The sequence below is a fragment of the Furipterus horrens genome, unplaced genomic scaffold (assembly GCF_987537825.1).
Source record: "Furipterus horrens unplaced genomic scaffold, mFurHor1.1.pri manual_scaffold_1, whole genome shotgun sequence".
NCBI lineage: Eukaryota > Metazoa > Chordata > Mammalia > Chiroptera > Furipteridae > Furipterus > Furipterus horrens.
Window position 1 is genome coordinate 113,571,697 of NW_028327171.1, and position 11,714 is coordinate 113,583,410.

Sequence of the window (11,714 nt, forward strand, 5' to 3'; positions counted from 1 at the left end):
GTCAAGCCCCAAAAGGCCACCCGCAGTGGGCCACCACCAGTCTGTGCCCCCCTCTCCCTAGGAGAGCACCGAATCTGCTACCTGAGAAGGCCTTGTTCCTAGGCACACAGACACACAAACACACATGCACACTTTAGAAATTTCAGAGTCTCAGAATTTTAAAATTTTGAAAACTTGTTTATTTCAATTTAGCTCACTTTATTGAACTTCTGAGCCAGGGCAAATTGTATACTTCCAGACCCTCAGACCCCTCAAGAGTCAAAGCAAAAAGGTCTCATGAGATCATTCTATGGCAGACTCGGCTGATAACCCCCAGCACATCCTTTCTATTCTTTCTCTGATTTTGCGCTGGGTTCCCAGAATAAAATCTATTCCTAGCCTCTCTTGCATCTGGAAGTGGTCATGTGACTAAGCTCTCACCAGTGGGATGTAAGAAGTAATGCCCAGCACCAACTTCTGAAGCCTTTCTTAAAAGAGAGCTGATAGCGCCCCCACCCCCACACTTCTTTTCTTCCTTCCTTCCTCTTTGCCTCTGCTTAGAACTCAGATGTGATGGCTTGAGCTCTGGCAGCCATTTTGGACCACAAAGACCAGATTTCTTCCTTGGTTTGGTGAAGCCAGGAGCTAGAAGAAGCCTGGTCCCCACTTCAGCCCTGTACCACCTACCTCTAGGTTTAAATATGAAAGAGATAAAAATTTCTCTCTTGTTTAAGTCATTATTCTTTGGGGTTTCATTTATAGTCCAACCCACTTCTTGCAAACCTGGAACAAGTGAGGCTAGAGTCAGGTACGGACTTGTACAGTGTTAGATGATGAGTCACAGCAGGGCCAGGACAGAACTGAGGCACCTGCCTTGTTTCCTTGGGAGCCCCTGGGCTGGCTCTTCTGATTACTGGAATGGGTGACAGGACCTTCTTCCTCCAAGGTCATCCAGGCTAGCCATCTGCCTCATTCCCACGCATGGAGGGTGCCCCAGAGGCAGGCCTGGGTGGAGGCAGCAGGAGGTGTGTCCTGGGCCCCACCGGATGCCAGTGTGTAACCCTGGGCAGCTGGTCTCCTCTGTGGCTGCGTGAGTTTCATCAAACCCAGGTGCCGGCCTCTGCGTCTCCCTTCCCTAGCCTCCCCAACACCCAGGATTCCCGGGCTCTCATTCACCCTCATCTTAAGACCAGAGGCCCTCAGGGGTCCCTCAGCTCAAGTCCTGGCCACCCAGGTGCTGCTGGGGCCCTTAAGGTGACAGACAAAACACTTTCTCTGGACAGTCCAGCCCAGTCCCTCTGCACTCCAACCGGGACACCTGGGCTGCACATGGAGCTGAACTCAGTCCCTGCTGAGTCCTGGCCCTGTCTTCTGGGCCCACTGGGGACAGGGACCAGGACTCCCCGAGGCTGCTCCTCTCCATGCTTATGTACATTTGCCACTTCCTGAATTCTGCACCCTGGGAAGTTTGGGTGAGAGTGGAGGAAACGGAATGGAAACCCAAGGTCTTGCTTTTTATCTCTGAAGTTGGTCCAGGCCTGGCTGGCCCAGGAAGGGACCAATTATTAACTCCGTTTCACAGACAATAAAACTGAGGTGCTGAGAAAGTTGTCCACCATTTGCTGCCCCAACAAGTTGAGATTCAGCCGAGGTGTGTCCTTCTCCAAGACCCTCACTCTTCCTGGGAACCAGGCCTGCCCGGGCCCCTGAAACAGGTCCCACCGCCTCCCAGTCCCCCCACCCCTTAGTCCTCCCACAGCCCACGGCAGGACAGAACTCCAGCCTGCAAGATACGTTATGAATAGGGCGAAAGATGGTTGTCCTGGCCCTTATGCATGCCTTAAGTATTTAAATTCTTTTTCACAATTATCTCAAATAGTAATTATTGCAGGAGCAGATGCGCTTATCGCAGACAAGAAACCACCTGCCTTCCCATTTCTGTCAAAAGTGGAAACACTGACATTATTTTTGCAATTCGCTTCAATAGCTGTTTTCACTGTAAATACCACCTTAACCACAAAAAAAAAAAAAAAAAAAAAAAAACACAACCTTGGGAGACACTGGAAGTATTCAAGGTTTCAGAGGCAGTATTCCACAAGGACCGGGAGCAGTTCACAAGCACATGGGCAAAAAGGGACATGGAAGAATACCTCCTCTCCATGCCCAGGGGGAGTGCACCAGCTGAGAGAAAGATGTTATACTGGTGGGGGGGCAACAAGGTGCTCCCACAAACCTCTTCCTCCTCTCTGCCCCGGCTCCCACCCTCACTGTCAACTCTACCTCCCCTCCTGCACTACACACCTTCCAGCAACACTTTGTTCACCCCCCAAAACACCAAAATCAAGGGGCTCCCCCAGGCTCCATCAGAAACAAGGGGCCTCAGCTTCAATAGTAAGCTCTAAGAATTCAAAAATTGGAAGAAACCAGGCTTCCAAGAATGCTGAATTCTAAGATATGCAGGGGGTGGCGGTGGTGGGGGTAAGGAACATCAGGGGCTACAGCCTGAAAATGGTCCACCCTTGCAAGCTCCTTCCTCAAGGAGCTATAACAAGGCAGAGCACTCCCTCCCTCTCAGTCAGAACCAGCTGGGGTAGGGGTGGGGTAGTGGCCTCCCTTGGGGATGTTCAAGCAGGGCCTGGATGGTCACTTTGGAAAGTAGTACCCAGCCCTGGTCAGAGGGAGGCCCTATGATAGGGGAGGATAAGCCATGGCCGGGAAGCAGGCATCCCGGATTCTAGTCCTGTGTCTGCCATGAGGTGGTCTTGGTCAGGCTGCCAGTCCTCTCTGGGCCTCAGCATCCCATCTGTCAAATGTGCAGGCAGCCTTGGAGAGGCCTCTTGGGTTCATTCTTAGGTTGTAGAGGTTGGGCAAATCCCTCCTCCTCAAAATCTTTAGTGTTCTCATCTGAACAGGAGGTCTCTCCTGATTCTACACACCCAAATCATTAATGTTATTGTCATTATCAATTATTACTGAGCATTTACTAAATATCAGGCACCATGCTGAGTGTCGGCATGCACTATGCATGCATTGTGTTGGTTTTCTTACATAGGGTTTCCACACCATAGTCCTACCATCATCTCCATTTTACAGATGGCGAAGTGAAACTCAGAGAGTGTAAAAGAGTTGCCCAGAGCCACACAGCTAATTGGCCAAGGTACTCATGACTGCAAATGGACAATATTACCGGCACCTACAATGTGCTCCTAGAGATGTGGGCATTGAGGCTCAAGGGAGACTTGCTTTACCAGAAATAGTGGCATTGGGATTTTACCAGGTGTCCCTGATGGTTAGGAGGGAGGAGCTTGAGAAGACAGTAGCAAAGATGGGTACAGAGAAACGGAGCAGGAGTGTTTCATATCCAGCCCTGGCTGTCTGAGAGCCCCCTCAGAGCGCAGGTTCAAGCTTCAACCTCCGAACTCCTTCCCAGTTGTTTCTCTGCTGCTCTCGTGTGGTTAAAGGAGTAAACGCAGCCTTTCTAAGCTGTGTAGTTTTGGGGGCCTCTGGAGTCCACTTGTCTGAGAAAGAGGTAGCTGGACTGGGCAAAAAGCAAGGGGCCCTGGAGCACCGGGAATGGCCCTTCTCTCTAGTCCAGCGGTTCTTAACCTGTGGGTTGTGACCCCTTTGGGGGTCGAACAACCCTTTCACAGGGGTCGCCTAAGACCATCGGAAAACACATATATAATTACATATTGCTTTTGTGATTAATCACTATGCTTTAATTATGTTCAATTTGTAACAATCAAAATACATGCTGCATATCAGATATTCACATTACGATTCATAACAGTAGCAAAATTACAGTTATGAAGTAGCAACGAAAATAATTTTATGGTTAGGGGTCACCACAACATGAGGAACTGTTTTAAAGGGTCGCATTAGGAAGGTTGAGAACCACTGCTGTAGTCTCACTCACACCACTCCATCCATTCCATTCCAGCACATTCTTACTTCTCAGTCTTTCCCTTTGTATGTCCCTCTGCCTGGGACACCCTTCCCAGCCTTTTCATGTGGCAGCTACCTTCTCATCCACCAGCTTCCTGGTGCTCTCTGCTCTCAGCTCTGCTCCACTGTCCATCTTTATACTTGTCACCACCTGACATCACATTTTAAATTTATTTGTTGGTTATTTCTCCAGTGATATAATATCAGCTCCAGTGCCTGACACACAAATGACTGCATGAACATTCCCATCAAGGGGCATCCTAACTTGTTCAGCCCCATTATGGGGCAGCTATGACTAAAAGGGGGCACCTCCTGATGAGTTTGAGTCCTATTTTCCCAAGGGTCTCAGCCCTGCCCTCTGCCCCTCCTGCCACAGACAGCCCTGCAGAGAATGAGGGACAGTAGCCAGAGCCCCGGGGGCTGCGCATCTCCTGGCTGAGCCACTCCATCTCCTCACAGGATAGAGTCTCCAGAGACCACTGTCCATCTCAGTGTCCACCAAAGGGTCTGGAACTGAACGCAGGAACCAGGGAGCTCAGAGAAGAGCAAAGCGCAACTGTATATCCCCTCCCTTGTTGTAGGCATAGACCTTCAGTAATGTGGTCCGGCAGGCACAGCCATCAGCTCAAGGGACATATCTTCACGCTGTTTCATGCTGGTACAGAGAGATCTGCAGAAATTAATCTGACCTGGGTATACTGTTCATGGGAAAGATATAAAAGCTCCTTCCCCTTCATCCCACCCACTTCTACCTGGCTGTGTGAGACTTTGGGAAAGCCTTTTAACACCTTTGGCTTCAGTTCTTCTCAGGTATAGCATGGGTCTAGTAAGGATGTTTACAAAGTTCCCTGGGACCCTGGGAACCTCCATCTCACTGCATTGAGCCTGTCTCTACTCTGAACCTGTGCCTTTCACAAGCACCCCCTCGTGATGTGCCTTCCTGCTCCTCCAGCTGCTTACTGACCATCCTCCCCTTATAGCTCAAGGATGGCAGACTCAGCAGCTAAGAGAAATGTATCATTGAGAAAGGGGCTTTGCCCAGGCTCAGGGGGACAGCAGTGGTATAAAGGGCTGTCAACTACCTGCTCAGCACCCTTCTCAGATGGCCTGAGAGCACCTGTCATTGGCCTCTTCTGGGTGGAAGCGGATGGCCTGGCCCAGACCTCCCCATACAAGCCTCTCTCTTATGGTGTGATAGAATTAGGGGAGGCAGTCACCCATGTTTATTGAACACCTGCTCTGCACCACACCCTGCCCTGGATGTGCCCCATCAGTGCTAAAAGAGAGGCATCTGCATCCCATTTTTCAGGTGGGGAGACTGGGACTCAGAGGATTCAGCAGCTTGCCCACACTGCCCAGCTGGTCAGTGTCTTCAAGACCATGATCTTGACCTCGCACAGATTTCACCTTCTACAACCCAGCCTGCTGGGGCTTCTCATTTTCCTCTTCTTCCCAGAAAGAGAAAAGTTTGGGCCAAATGTCTCCTGGCTGCTCCCAGACATTAGGATTCACATAATCTCATTTCTCAACTTCCTGATTCTCTGCACTTCCCATTATAAGTCTGTATTTCTGAGCCCAATGAACCAAACATGCTTTCACGAGTGATAATAATTACCGCCTCACAGAGCCATCATGTGCTGATTCTCTCAGGTCCATGCCACAACTCTGTAAAGCTGGTTCTGTTCTTAACCCTATCTCATAGGTGAGGAAACTGGGGCACAGAGAAGTGAAGGGACTTGTCTGGGAAAGAGGCAGAGCCAGGATTGCAACCCTGGAAGTCTGGCTCCAGACTCTATGCTGATCACCCTACATTGTACTGAACTTCAGAGAGCACCCAGTCCATAGTTTAGGTGCTGAGATTTGAACACAAATATTAAAACACACCTAGGAGTGTCATCTCCTTAATGCAATGTTCTCATGACCCCCACCTCCGGGCTGGGAAAAAACATCCACACCCAGAGATCTCTGGACACCCATGCCCTTCAGAGTAGTCCAAGGGCAGCTGCTTCTCCTGATTTGTGCCCTGGGAAGATGGATTCCTTGGGGAAGCTTCCTGTCCCCAGTGGGTTTGGTGATCCTGCTCTGGCTCCCCCAGACCCATCCTGCTCTCAAGGGCACAAATGGGGAAACTGAGGCTGCGTCGAGGGGCCCCAGTTGTTTGTACCTGCCTGGCGGGCCCTTCCGCTCCTAGGTAAGCGGCCAAACGATGGAGGGCGCGGGAGTAGCGCACGTGACCCAGGACTTCGAGAGCGGCCTGGGGACCCTCAGAGCAACCCCTCTGCCCTCCACCAAACGGAGCAGACAAGGGCTCTGCGCGTGCCACGGCGTCGCAGCGCCCCCTGGCGACAGCCTTCGATGCCTGGCTCCGACCTTGGGCGCGGGCGGGCTCTCTCAGGCGGAGCCCGAGTCCGATGCCCAGGGCTGCAGGGCAGGGACGCTCCTGGGAAAGAAAGAGGCACCCAAGGTCCGGCCCGGCGCGGAGCGGCTCAGGACTGGTGCAGATGAGCAAGTGAAAGGCGACGGACGATTGCCAACCAGCTGGAGGCAGTGGCTCTCCGCCGGCTGACCCTCACCACCTTTTGGAGGGGACTGGCCCTTCCAGAGAAGCCTGGGCTTCCTGTCCCCCTCCGCAGGCCAGAGCAGCAGCCAGGAGGACCTAAGAGAGTGACTACAACCCGAGACCCGAGGCCACAGACCTTCCAGCTGCAGCTTTGTCCTGGGGAGGCATGAGCAGGGGTAGGACCTGCCCACCAATCCACTGTGCCCAGCAGGCTATGAATTCAGCCAGTGATGCACACTTAAGGGGGAGCACACATTCTGCCCCATTGGTCATGGGACAAGGAAAATGGATGGGCTCAGCATTGCTTTTCTTAAAGCAGGACCGTGTGCAGATGGAAATACCAGGGTTAGGGGTACAGAGAAGGGCAAGAGAACAAAACCTGTCTGAAAAGAGTGGGTTGGGGACAGACCCCTGATCCTGATGCCCTGGGTCCTGATGTACTTGATCCTGCACCGCTACTCAGTGAACTTTGCCATGTATCATCTGCTTCACTAACTGGAGACAAAGTGTAGGCTGAAGGGTAAGGAGGGTGCCCAGACTTGGGCTTTCAACAATGCACAGACCTTAGGTGGCATGGTTTCCCCCAAATCAGGCAGCGATGGCCCCAGACAGGAGAAGGATGGTCTCTCTGCCAGAACCTAGTGCTTCTACTTCCACAACAACCCCTCTTCCAGGACAAAGGGAAGATGCATTACCAACATCATGTTAGCAAGCCCAGCAGGCTGCTTGAGTGGGAAAGCCAGGCCTTAGAGTACAGATGGGGAAACAGGCCTAGAGAGGGGCAGCAACTTGCTCCGATTCCCCCACAGACCCCCGCATTTCCCTCATCATAGCACTCATCACACCACAGAATCTGGCTCCCAGGGACCCCAGACAATAATCACACAACTAAATATGTAGAATAATATCAGTGAATGTGTTTTGAAGAAAAATACAAAGGGTAAAAAAACAGGGGATGCTAGGCAGTGGGGGAGCAGGGCTTATTGCAGATGTGGGGTCAGGGAAGAACTTTATGAGGACGTGACATCTGAGAAAAGACCTGAATGCAGGGAGGGAAGGAATCTTATGAATACCTGAATCAAATGTCCCAGGCAGAGGAAACAGCCAGTGTAAAGGCCCTGAGGTGGGAACATGCTAGGTAAGCTCAGGAACAGTGGGGAGCACCAAAGTGGATGTGGAAAGGGAATAAAGGAGATGAGGTCAGGGATGTGGGCAGGGGCCAGAACTGGCGGTCTTACGGATAACAGTAAGGAAATTACATTTATCCTGATGTGGGATGGGCGACTGAGAGCAGGCAAGTTATTTAAAACAATTGTTCAGGTGGCTGGGAGGGAAAAGAGTCAAGAGGGCAAGAGGGATGTGGGTAAGACAGGAAGCAGAGGCAGTGGTGATGCCAGCTGCTGAGATAGGGGAGGTGGTTGGTTCTGATATGTTCTGAGAACTGATTATGCAGGACTTGCCTACAGTCAGTTGTGGGGGCTAGGGAAGAACAGAAGCCAGGGAAGAAGTTGGGTTCTGGAATGTTCTGAGGGTCCAGCTGGCAAGAATCACTGGTGGCGTGGATGCGGGGGTGAGAGAGAGGAGTCTGGCTAACGTGGCACCATCTTGTGCACCCCTTGGTCTAATTCAAGTTTGGTCCTACCCTTCCACTGTGACTCCTGGAACCCCTAAAACCACCTCTCCCCTTACTTCTTGCCCATCTAAGCTGCCTCATGCTCCAGAGAACCTGTGTTGAGAATGCTCTCTCTTAAACCCCCATGCCTGGAGGGTGGGCAGGAAGGTATACAGGAGACAGACCAGCTAAGATTGCATGGGAGGACAATCTCCAAAAGAAAATAGGGTGAGGAGGCTGCCACAGCAAGGGGGGAGGGCAGACACAAACAACCCATGCCTCCTGTGCGTGTGCACAGTAACTGATGTCCAGTGGACACACCCTGTCCCAGGGCCCAAGGAGTGGTTAGGAAACTGAGGCCCGAGGAAGCAGATGTCCTAGCCAATGTCTCTCAGCTGGACCAGACTAGGCTTGCATCTGGCCTCATCAGTCAATGCTATCTATTCCTTCACCCCAAGTGGTGGGTGGGCTTCCCCAGGGAGCTCCAGTCCCACAGCAGTGACAGCATTACTTGTATTTGCTCTGGGCCCAATCTGAGGGTGTCTCAGAATACCTCTGCTCCTCTTGCCCACCTCCTGGCAGCTCCCCCTGGTCCTCCAGCCCTGCCAGGCCCTCTGCAGGAAGGGCTCAGCATCAGCCCAAGGGCATGAGCCTGGTGACAAGTTCTCAGGGTGGAAGCACTGAAGCATAAATCCTGACATAGCTGACAGCGCCCTGGAGCAGTCACAGAGGTCCGCTGTCCCCTTCCTGTCCCCACCCTTCCTGGAGTGGTTCACAGGGTCAGAGTGGCTAGGGTGGAGAGAGCAAGCACATAAACCTTGGCTCCTCCAGGCTGGATCAGCCTTGAGCTTCCAATCTGATAAGTGGACTGAGAAGAGGATGAGGCCTGGCCCAGCACTGACCTTATAGGGCTGAGTGTGAGAGAACCACAGAGAGCTGAGCCCCACTGGGGACCTTCAGTGGCCTGTGTAGCAGCAACAGCAAAGTCCCACCCCCACCCCAAGGAGCATGCAGAGAGGAACCTGGAACAGGTGCTTCGGGTATTAGGGGGGTAGTGCAGGTCACACACAGGCCCGACCCAACTGGTGCTATCACAACCACCCAGTTCCTTCCTTCAACTCTGACCCCAGCCTGGACAGTTGGACAAACTCTATCATTTGAATAGCTGGAGAGGACCCAGGCTTTCTCTCAAGCAGCTCAGAGTGCACAGACATGTTTGTATTCATTCAACAAACATTTATTAGTGCCTACTTTATGCTGTACCTGGTGAGAAGGGCTACCCCACAGTGATATGTGAAGGCAGAGGGGACACATAAGTAGGGACATGCCAACCCTGTGTGAGGTGATCAGAGTGGGACATTGCAGGGTGAGTACCAGTTTTCCAGGCACTCCAAGCATAGGAAACAGAATGGGCAGAAACCTGAAGGTGTGAAAACACTTGGAAGGGAGCTGGAAAGGGCTACTGGCTGGGGGTGGCTGGAGCACAGAGAGTGGATAGGGAGAGACGCAGGTCTGTGGAACTTGGACTTGATGCTGTGGAGGTGGGAGTCACGGTGGGATTCACACAGGAGAGGGACCAGAGCTGAGTCCTTCCTCTGCTAGCTCAGCCCCAGACGTCCTCCTCTCACCTCCTGACATGGCAAGCAAGGACGTTTAGTAAAACCAGGTGTCCCGCCCCTCATCATCCATGTCTGGACTCTCGATATGGCCTGGGCAAAATATTCAGCCTGTTAGAGCCTTAGTTTTTGCATCTATCTGTAAAATGGGGATGATCATGGAAGGGAGGATGAGTTTGGTGAAGCAAGAAGACTAAACATGTAGCCCACCTGTCTCCCTCAGAGGAAACAAGGCAGACGCCACTCTCAGACCACTTGCCATCCCTGTGAATGCCTAGGCAAGGTCTCCTCCAAAGGCCAGAATGACCATGGGACAATAGGTCAAGTGGCTGCCAGAACCCAGGCACCAGAGATCAAACCCCCTACACATACACACACACTCCCACAACCAGACAGTGACACCCTTCCACCTCAGATGCATGCCCACTCAGGTTCACTTGCCCACAGAAATGCAAGTACAATACAGACATAACCACCTGTAGGCCCCAGATGTAGGGAAGCCCTTGTCCTCGTGTTTATACCCACTGTCCCAGCCGAATTAGTGCCCCTTTCTCACTCAAGTGTGCAGATTTAGACAATACATTATATGATCAGGGACACTCGCTGGTGTTGCCTTTCCTCTTGAGAGGGGTTATCAACCATTGCGTGTGAATGCATGTGTGTTGTGTGTATGTGCACACGTTTGTGTGCATATGTTTTTGTGTACCTGAATGCGTGCACTTGCATGTTCATTTGTGTGTGCATGTGCATGCTTATGTGTGCACTCACGCGCATGTTTGTGCTTTTGTGTGCACACACATGCATGTTTGTGTGCGCCTGCATGTGTACTTAGCATGTATGTGTGCATGCACATTTGTGTGTATGCACGTGCACATTTGTGTGTGCACATGTGAACGTGTTTGCCTGCGTGTGTTGTGTGCATGTTTGTGTGCCTGCATGCATGTGCCTTTTCATGCATTGTGCACACACATGCTTGTATGCATGTTTGTTTATGTGCGCATGCATGCATGTGTGTCTATGTGCATGTTTGTGTGTGCGTGCATGTGCCAGAGATGTCTTTGGCAGTGTGAAGGAAATTGTAGGTTTTTAAATGCTAATTAGATTGAAATTATAGTTACCAAGAGTACTAAAAAAAAGTCTGTAACATAGCACTATGTGGGTTTCTTAACACAATAAATAACATGGTCTAGCAGCAGGTCTAACACTCATGGCAATTTTAAAGTACTGATGAGCATAAGTGATGTTTTGAGATGTCTGAAATAATGATGTGAACACAGCTAATGCTACTGCCGTTCGTTGCCAGTGTTCATAATGAAAGGAAAAGCTACATTTCCTTTAGGGGTCAGAGACAAAGAAAGATGTCATTTTTGTGCATCTATATTCACAATCCCAATTTCTTTCCAGGTCCTGGAACTGGCTCTAGGACCTGGCCCTAGCTATGCCCTGCACATGACGCTCCTCATCTGTGTCTGCACGGCTGCCTGCAGTCCTGCAAGCTAGGGTCTTGCAGAACCCTGCACCTGGTGGCCAGGAGGAGCCTCTGCAGACCCAGACCTCACTCTGACTCTGGGTTCTAGGGGAAGCACCCACAGTCCTCTTGCCCACTGCCTGCAACTCAATTCTGCACAAGCACCCCCACGCTGTACCTCTGAACATCGCTGCTCCCCCAACACCTCACAAATTGGTGTCTTCATACTTTGCTTGCTGGTTCCTCTGCCCACTGGAGGCAACACCTCTCCAGGAAGCCTTTCCTAATACCAGTGTAAGAGCCCCTTTAAGTATCCACAGCCCCTGAAGTTTCCTCATCATTGTAGTGACTGTCCAAATGGTCATACCTGTTTCTGTATCCAACTCCAACCAGATTGTGTGCTTCCAAAGGCAGGGTAAGGCAACGCAATTAGCTACTTTTTTAATAGACTATTTTTCAGAGCAGTCTTAGATTCATAGCCATATTGCATGAAAAATACCCTTACTATTCACATATGCACAGTTTCCCCTCCCA